The sequence below is a fragment of the Neofelis nebulosa genome, chromosome 1 (genome assembly GCF_028018385.1).
Source record: "Neofelis nebulosa isolate mNeoNeb1 chromosome 1, mNeoNeb1.pri, whole genome shotgun sequence".
Taxonomy (NCBI): domain Eukaryota; kingdom Metazoa; phylum Chordata; class Mammalia; order Carnivora; family Felidae; genus Neofelis; species Neofelis nebulosa.
In genome coordinates, this window is record NC_080782.1 from 52,073,451 (window position 1) to 52,080,636 (window position 7,186).

Sequence of the window (7,186 nt, forward strand, 5' to 3'; positions counted from 1 at the left end):
CAAATGGAGAATCTGTCCATTTGTAAGCAAGTGCTTAGCGCATTCTCCCCTCCAGTCCAGCCAGCCACAGCTCAGCAGGGCTGTGGAGAGATGTGCCACCAGGGCCTTTGCACATGCTATGCAGGTTATCTCCTGCACAAGGTGTCTCCAGCTGATGGCCAAGCCTTTTCCTAATTCACACAAAAGCGGGACATGGGCCAGCAGCAGATTATGCAATGTGTAATTGTGCACCAAAATATAAGATGCAGCAGGAAACTTTCCAGCTGAGGGCTTGCTCTCCCTTTGTGGGATCAGTAGACAGTATTAATTAGCGGCTGGAGAGAAGGCTAGCCCATTATACACTTAAAGAAAACTCAGGCAAGACTGAGCTCCTTGAATTACGACTCTTGTGGAAAGTAACTGGATTCATTGGAATTCTCAGTTGCAGGTAATGGAAACCAATTTGCTGACTTGAGCAGAAAAGGAATTTATTGAAAGCATGTCAGGTGGGTCACAGAAATGTCAGCAAAGCTACAGCCCAGGCACAAGATAAAGGGCAGTGACAAGGGAGGTCAGGTGTCCGTCACAACAGCAGTCTGTGTGATGACACAGCCCCAGTCTGGCATAGATACCAGGCTTATGCTGCTGCCACAGGGATGATGGAGTGAAAGATGTCACCACTCCAGCTAAAATGGATTCTCTAGGGCCTTGTTTCACTGCATATGCACATATAATTGGTGAACCTGGGTCACGTGTTTAACCCTCCCAGCTGCAAGGTACACTGGAAAAGTGAATGACTGACATTTCCCAGTCTGTAGAGGGTGTGCTCTCTGCCTCCCACCAAGACCCTGAAGGGGGAGAGGTCCCCTCCAAGTAATTGAAGGCAGCTCTCTGAAATCAACAGACATTCTGCAGAAACAGAAACCAGCCAAAGCTAGCTTCAGTAAAAAGGACTCTTAGAGGCTACAGTGTGTTTCATGGCACCAAGGGCAGGAGGCAAGCCGGACCTCTGGAATGGCCTGGAACCAGGTACTTGAAAATCAGCCGAACTCTTTCCCCAGATCTCATCTCTGCATCTCTGTGCTGCTCCTGCATTTTCTCTCTCTGCATTTTGACATTTTTCAGTTTAGGAGGCAAAATCTTGTGGTAAAAAAATGGGGTCTTTGGAGCTCTCAGGGTCCCTCCCAGGAAGGAGAGCTAGGCACAAGAGGCGGGTCCCAATCCCCTCACACCTTCATTCTGGCCACTCAGGATGGGTCTCTGTTGTTCTACATGGTTTTCACCCACTGTGGAGATCGCTTTAGGGAGCCTGAGCATCCCTCCTTATGTCTCTCTGAGGCTGCAGTTAGAGGACTTCCTCATACTACTGGTGGAGGGTCTGGGGTCTCAGAAGTTCAGTGACTTCAGATTCTGACTGTCCCATGAATGAGTTGGTACATGTACAGTGCTTAGGAGAGGCCTCAGCGTTTGGAAGCCTTTCAACAGATATTGGTTATGTCCCTGGGATCTCCTTTCTTCCAAAGTGTATTTCTTTCCTCTTTTTTTCTTTCTCTTTCTTGCCTCCCCCTGTCCCTTCTTCATTCATTTTTTTCCAGAAATATGTACTGAAGGCCTTCTGTGTGCCTGGTACCATTGTAGGTGCTGAGAACTCTCTGGCCAAGGCTTTCATTTCGGTAGAAAGCAAGCGAACAAGATGCTTTCTGATGGTGGTAAGTGCTCTGAAGGAACTAAACGGAAGTGGCAGGGGCTGGTTATGGGGGAGGGCTGCTTTGAAGTGGTGATTAGGGAAGATGCCTCTGGGGTGGTGGTTAGGAACTGAGATAGGAAGGACAAGAGGGAAGAGCATGGGGAACAACCCTGAGGTGAGAACAAGCTGGAAGGAAGGAAGGAAGAAAAGACGGAAGAAAGAAAGAAACAGCATGTGGTTGGAGCATGGCAGGGTAAGTGTGATGGGAGATAAAAGTGGAGGGAAGGCTGAGGCCACATCAGGAAAGGCTCTGTAACAACGTGCTTGATCTAAGTGCAAGGGGTGGGGAAGCCATGGGAGCCATTTAAGTAGGGCCCCATTGTGATCTGACTTACAGTAAGAGAACATTGTTTTTATCAGAGAACCACAAACTGAGGGACATTCTACAACCAAACAAAAGTAAACAACAAAGACAACCCAACTGGCCTGTAGTCTTCAAAAATGTCAAGGTCACAAAAGACAAAGAAGGACTGAGGAAGCGGTTGCACATTAAAAAACTGTGGCAATTGAGCACATTGTGTAGTCCCGGACCAGTATTTTTTTTTTTTTTTTTTTTAAATGAACTTCTTTGGCTTATTAGCTATAACTGTATGTGTGTTTGTGTGTGTGTTTTTCTTCTTTTTTAGTGTTTGCTTTAGAATTTATAGTATACACGTTTAGCTCATTGCACTCCACTTTGTGGTATTATATCACTTGAAACTTCATGTATGGTGTAAGAACCTTGGATAGTGTACTTGTGTTTCTTCCCCTTCCAGCCTTTTGTGCTATTACTGTCATACATTTGTACTTCTAATATGTTGTAAACCCCATATTACAATGTCATTATTTTTGTTTAAACAGTCACCTCTTAAAGAGATTTACATCAGAAAACATGCCCTCCCCTGGCTGCCCCCCCCCCCCCCCCCCAGTGTTATTTACTCCTTTGTGAGCTCCAGATGACCATCTGGGGTCTCTTCTCTTCTGCTGGCAGAACTTCTTCAACATAATTCTTGAAGTGTGGATCTGCTGGTAATGAATCCCTTCAGCTTTTGTATGTCTGAAAGCCTTTATTGTAGGATTCTAGGTTGACAGCTTTTTCTTCCTCTTTCTTTCAATACTTTAAAGATGAAATTCCACTGCTTCTCATCTTGCATGTTTTTCAATGAGGAGAAATCTGCTATTATTCTTATCCTTGCTCTGTGCCTAATGGCTTTTTCTTTCAATAGCTACTTCTCCTTGCCCCCAACCACCCCCATGTCACTGATATTGAACAATTAGATTATGATGTTTTCTTCATATTTCTCCTGTTTGGGGTTTTCTAGCTTCTCATGTCTCCGGGTTTATCATTTTTAACAAGTTTGGAAAGTTTTCATCCATTTTTTTCAAATAGTCTTTTCTTTCTGTGATTACCGCCCCCCCCCCCCCCCCCACCTTCTTTGGAGCTCCAATTACATGTATTTTAGGTCTCTGAAGCTGTCTCATAGTCCACTGATGCTCTTTTCATTTTTCCCAGCTTTTTACTTTGTGTATTTCCATTTCATATGATTTCTATTACTGTGTCTTCTGTTTTACTAATATTTTTTCCAGAATTTTTAATCTCTCCCCCTTTTTTTGACACATGATTTTATATCTTTCCAAAATCATTAGTATTAACTCTTTGTTAGAACAAACCATATGGAAGTGTGGAGAATTCTTTTTATTTATTTTTTTTATGTTTGTTTATTTTTGAAAGAGAGAGAGAGAACGAGTCAGGGAGGAGCAAAGAGAGAGGAAGACACAGGATCCCAAGCAGGCTCCAGGCTCAGAGCTGTCAGCACAGAGCCCGATACGGGGCTCAAACACACAAACCTCAAGATCATGACTGGAGCCAAAGTTGGACACTTAAGTGACTGAGCCACCCAGGCACCTAGAAGGGTGGAGAATTATAATGAAGATTTTTTAAAAGTGTCTTTTTGAAACTGCCAAAAATTATCATGATAAAAGTTGCCATATAAAATAATATTCGAGGGGCACCTGGGTGGCTCAGTCAGTTAGGTGTCCAACTTTGGCTCGGGTCATGATCTCAGAGTTTGTTGTTTGAGCCCCGAATTGGGCTCTGTGCTGACAGCTCAGAGCCTGGAGCCTGCTTCGGATTCTGTGTCTCCCTCTCTCTCTCTGCCCTTCCCCAACTTGTGCGCACATGTGCGCGCACGCTCTTTAAATAAATAAATAAATAAATAAATAAATAAATAAATAAATAATATTAGAAAATATAATTTTTATTTCTCTTTAACAACAAAGCAGAAACAATGTGCCCATAAGCATGATTTTGCCTAAACTATTCCTCAAAATTGGAATAAAAAATATCCTTCTTTTAAAGATTTCAGGAGGAAAAATAGTTCTAAGAGCCCTTTTGGATGATCATTATGTTTTAATTTTAGTACACAGTTTCTTAGATCTTTAACAGCTTCATCTGGTGTTAATTGAGGTCCATTTCTAAGAGCAATACCTGAACTGTTTTATCTAATAATTTGTATTAAAATGTTTCATTACTGCTTTATTATTACATAACTAATCCTAAGAAGAAGCACTTTTATATAACAGGGAAATATCTCTGGATGCCAGTATTCCTTGATTCTAGTTTGGATCCTATTATTAAATAGTTATGAAACTTTGAGGGAATCCATTAGCCTCTTTTGACTTCTTTGCACTCATTTGTTTAAGACAATGAATTTTAAAAATATGTCTTGATTACTTTTTTTAGAAAGGGAAGGACTGTGGAGAAAGAATAGAGGAAAAAAGAAATATCTACAGACAAATATGATTATCCAGAAGAAGTATTCATTTTTTCTAATCTGCTCCGAATCCCATCCAGTATAATTTTCATATATAGTTTTCAAATCTAGAAGTTCGATTTGAGTCTTAAAAATACATTCTCTGACTCAACTTAACTCTGAATATATAAACCATAGTTATAGTAGCTGTCTTCATCTTTGTTAATTCTAATGTATTTGTCCATTCTGCACGAGTTTCAACTGATTGTTCTTTCTCCTCTGTATGAGTCTCATTTTCCTGCTTGTTTGCATGCCTGGTAATTTGTTATTGGATGCCAGACATTGTGAGTTTTAACTTTTTGGGTGCTGGATAGTTTTCTTTTCCTATAGGAAATGTCTTGAGCTTGGCTCTGGGATGCAGTTACTTGGAAATAGTTTAATCCTTTCAGAGCCTTTAAGAGTTGTTAGGACCAGGGCAGCATCTAGTCTAGTGCTAATTATAGGTCTCTACTAAGGTAAGACCCTTCTTTTTATTTTACCAATGCCCCATGAATTATGATGTTTCCCAGCCTGATTGGTGGGGCGGGCAGGCGCTAGTTATGCTGATGTCGAGTGAATGACAGCTATTGTTCAATTGAATCCTTTCTGGTAGTTCTTCCCCCAGCCTCCAATAGCTTTCTCACTTGCCTGCCATGATCAGTACTCTCCTGAACAGTCAAGCGGGATGCTGTGTAGAGCTCTGGGGCTCTCTCTGTGTACCTCTTTCTCTCTGGTCTCTCTTGTGACCTCTAGACACTATAGACTTAAAGCACTCTCAGATCTGTTTTCTCAACTGGAGGTGAGAAGTTTGCTGGGTTGTTCCTTCCCATGTCATGGCCTGGAAAGTTTAGTAAGGGAGTGAGCTGGGGCAACTGTGGGACTTCCCTCAACTGTTTCCCATCTCTAAGGTATCACTGTCTTTCATCACGTCATGCCCAGGGTCTTGAAAACCTTTGTTTCATATGTTTTGTTTGGTTTTTCAGTTGTTTCATGTGGGAGAGTAAATCTAGTTCCAGTTACTCCATTGTGGCCAGAAGTAGATGTTCTTCTGTTGGTTTGGCATTATTTAAAATAAAAAGTTAAAAAAAAATGTAGTTGCTGTATGTGTGGAAAGAATAGAAGCAGGAGACATATGGTTGAGGGGGAAAGAATGGTCATTTGGAATTGGCTGGTGACAGTGAAATTGGAGAAAAGCAGTTGCCTTGGCAATTTGTTTCATAAATAGAATTTACATGACTGGCTGGTGGATTAGATGGGCAGGAATGGGTATGAGTTTTGGTGCGAGAGGAAACAAAGGAATTAGGATGGTCTTCTCATCTCTCCTTCTTGACCTGTTGCCTCCTGGTGTTTAAACCAACCTCTTGATTTAAACCAGCAATATAGTGTTTCAAGAATATAGTTCCGAGGGGTGCCTGGGTGGCTCAGTCAGTTAAGCATCTGACTCTTGATTTCAGCTCAGGTCATGATCTCATGATTTGTGAGTTCGAGCACCCTATTGGGCTCTGCACTGACAGTGCGGAGCCTGCTTGGGATTCTCTCTCTTTCCTTTCTCTCTTTCCTCCACCCCCCTCTCAAAATAAATAAGCTTAAAAAAAAAAAAAAAAAAGAAAGAAAATAGTTCCTAAAGCCAAATGGCATCATCCAGGTAGTATTTCCTCATTGGAAAGCTGGATGTTCATGAAGCCTTGATAAACTTGTTGGCCACTTTGTACTTCATGCACTCAAATGCATAACATGGTCAATGAATACAGAATAAAATCATTGGTACTTGGGGAAAATATTTGTTCTAAAGTTGTATAGACTTCTCAAGTTTCTGCTTTTCAAAGGTTACAATTAGATTGGTTAAAACTTCTTGCCTATTACCTGCAGTTTCCAGAGCCAATATTCTTTTTTTTAAATGTATTTGTATTTTATTTTATTTTAATTTTAATTTTTTTATATATAACTTATTGTCAAACTGGTTTTCATACAACACCCAGTGCTCATTCCAACAGGTGCCCCCCTCAATGCCCATCACCCACTTTCCCCTCCCTCCCACCCCCCACCAACCAAGCCAATATTCTTTTTGCAAAAGGAAACATATGGCATCTGTTGAAAAAGCTTTGCCCTGTGGGTCATTATTAAAGTTGTACTAGATGAGTCAATAACAGGTCTTTTCTTCTCATCACCTTTTATTTATTTTTCATTTTTTAAAGATTTTTAAAATTATTTTTAAGTAATCTCTACAGTTAATGTGGGGCTTGAACTTATAACCCCAAGATCAAGACTCACATGCTCCACCAGCTGAGCCAGCCAGGTGCCCCCTCATCACCTTTTTTTTAATCTTGTATTTTTTTAAACTTAAAAAAAGAAACAAAAGGTTTATTTTTGAGAGAGACAGAGACAGAACATGAGTGGGGGAGGGGCAGTGAGAGAGGGAGACACAGAATCCAAAGCAGGCTCCAGGCTCTGAGCTGTCAGCACATCTTTTAAAGGATAAATCTAGTTTGGTCAAAAAGGGTATCCTAAAGAGGACAATGGTACCCTGGTCCTTAGTCAATGATGTTGGACCAGACATTTGACCCCAAAGTAGCCAATTGATAGGTTTGTAGCAGTTTGTGATGGAGCCTGGTGTGAAAAGATGGGGAAAGCCATTGGAGTTTCTCTTTACTGAGAGTTTTGATGTAAGAAATATATGAGAGGAACCCAG

At 41.2% G+C, this 7,186-nt stretch overlaps 1 long non-coding RNA gene across 1 annotated transcript; it reads left to right on the forward strand.

Moving 5' to 3' along the window:
- The first annotated feature begins 638 nt into the window (after window positions 1-638).
- Window positions 639-2,237, forward strand: LOC131510201 (uncharacterized). Its single transcript, XR_009260938.1, has 3 exons — window positions 639-1,008; window positions 1,618-1,688; window positions 2,087-2,237. It is a non-coding gene; the product is annotated as an uncharacterized LOC131510201 (long non-coding RNA).
- Window positions 2,238-7,186: the final 4,949 nt, after the last annotated feature.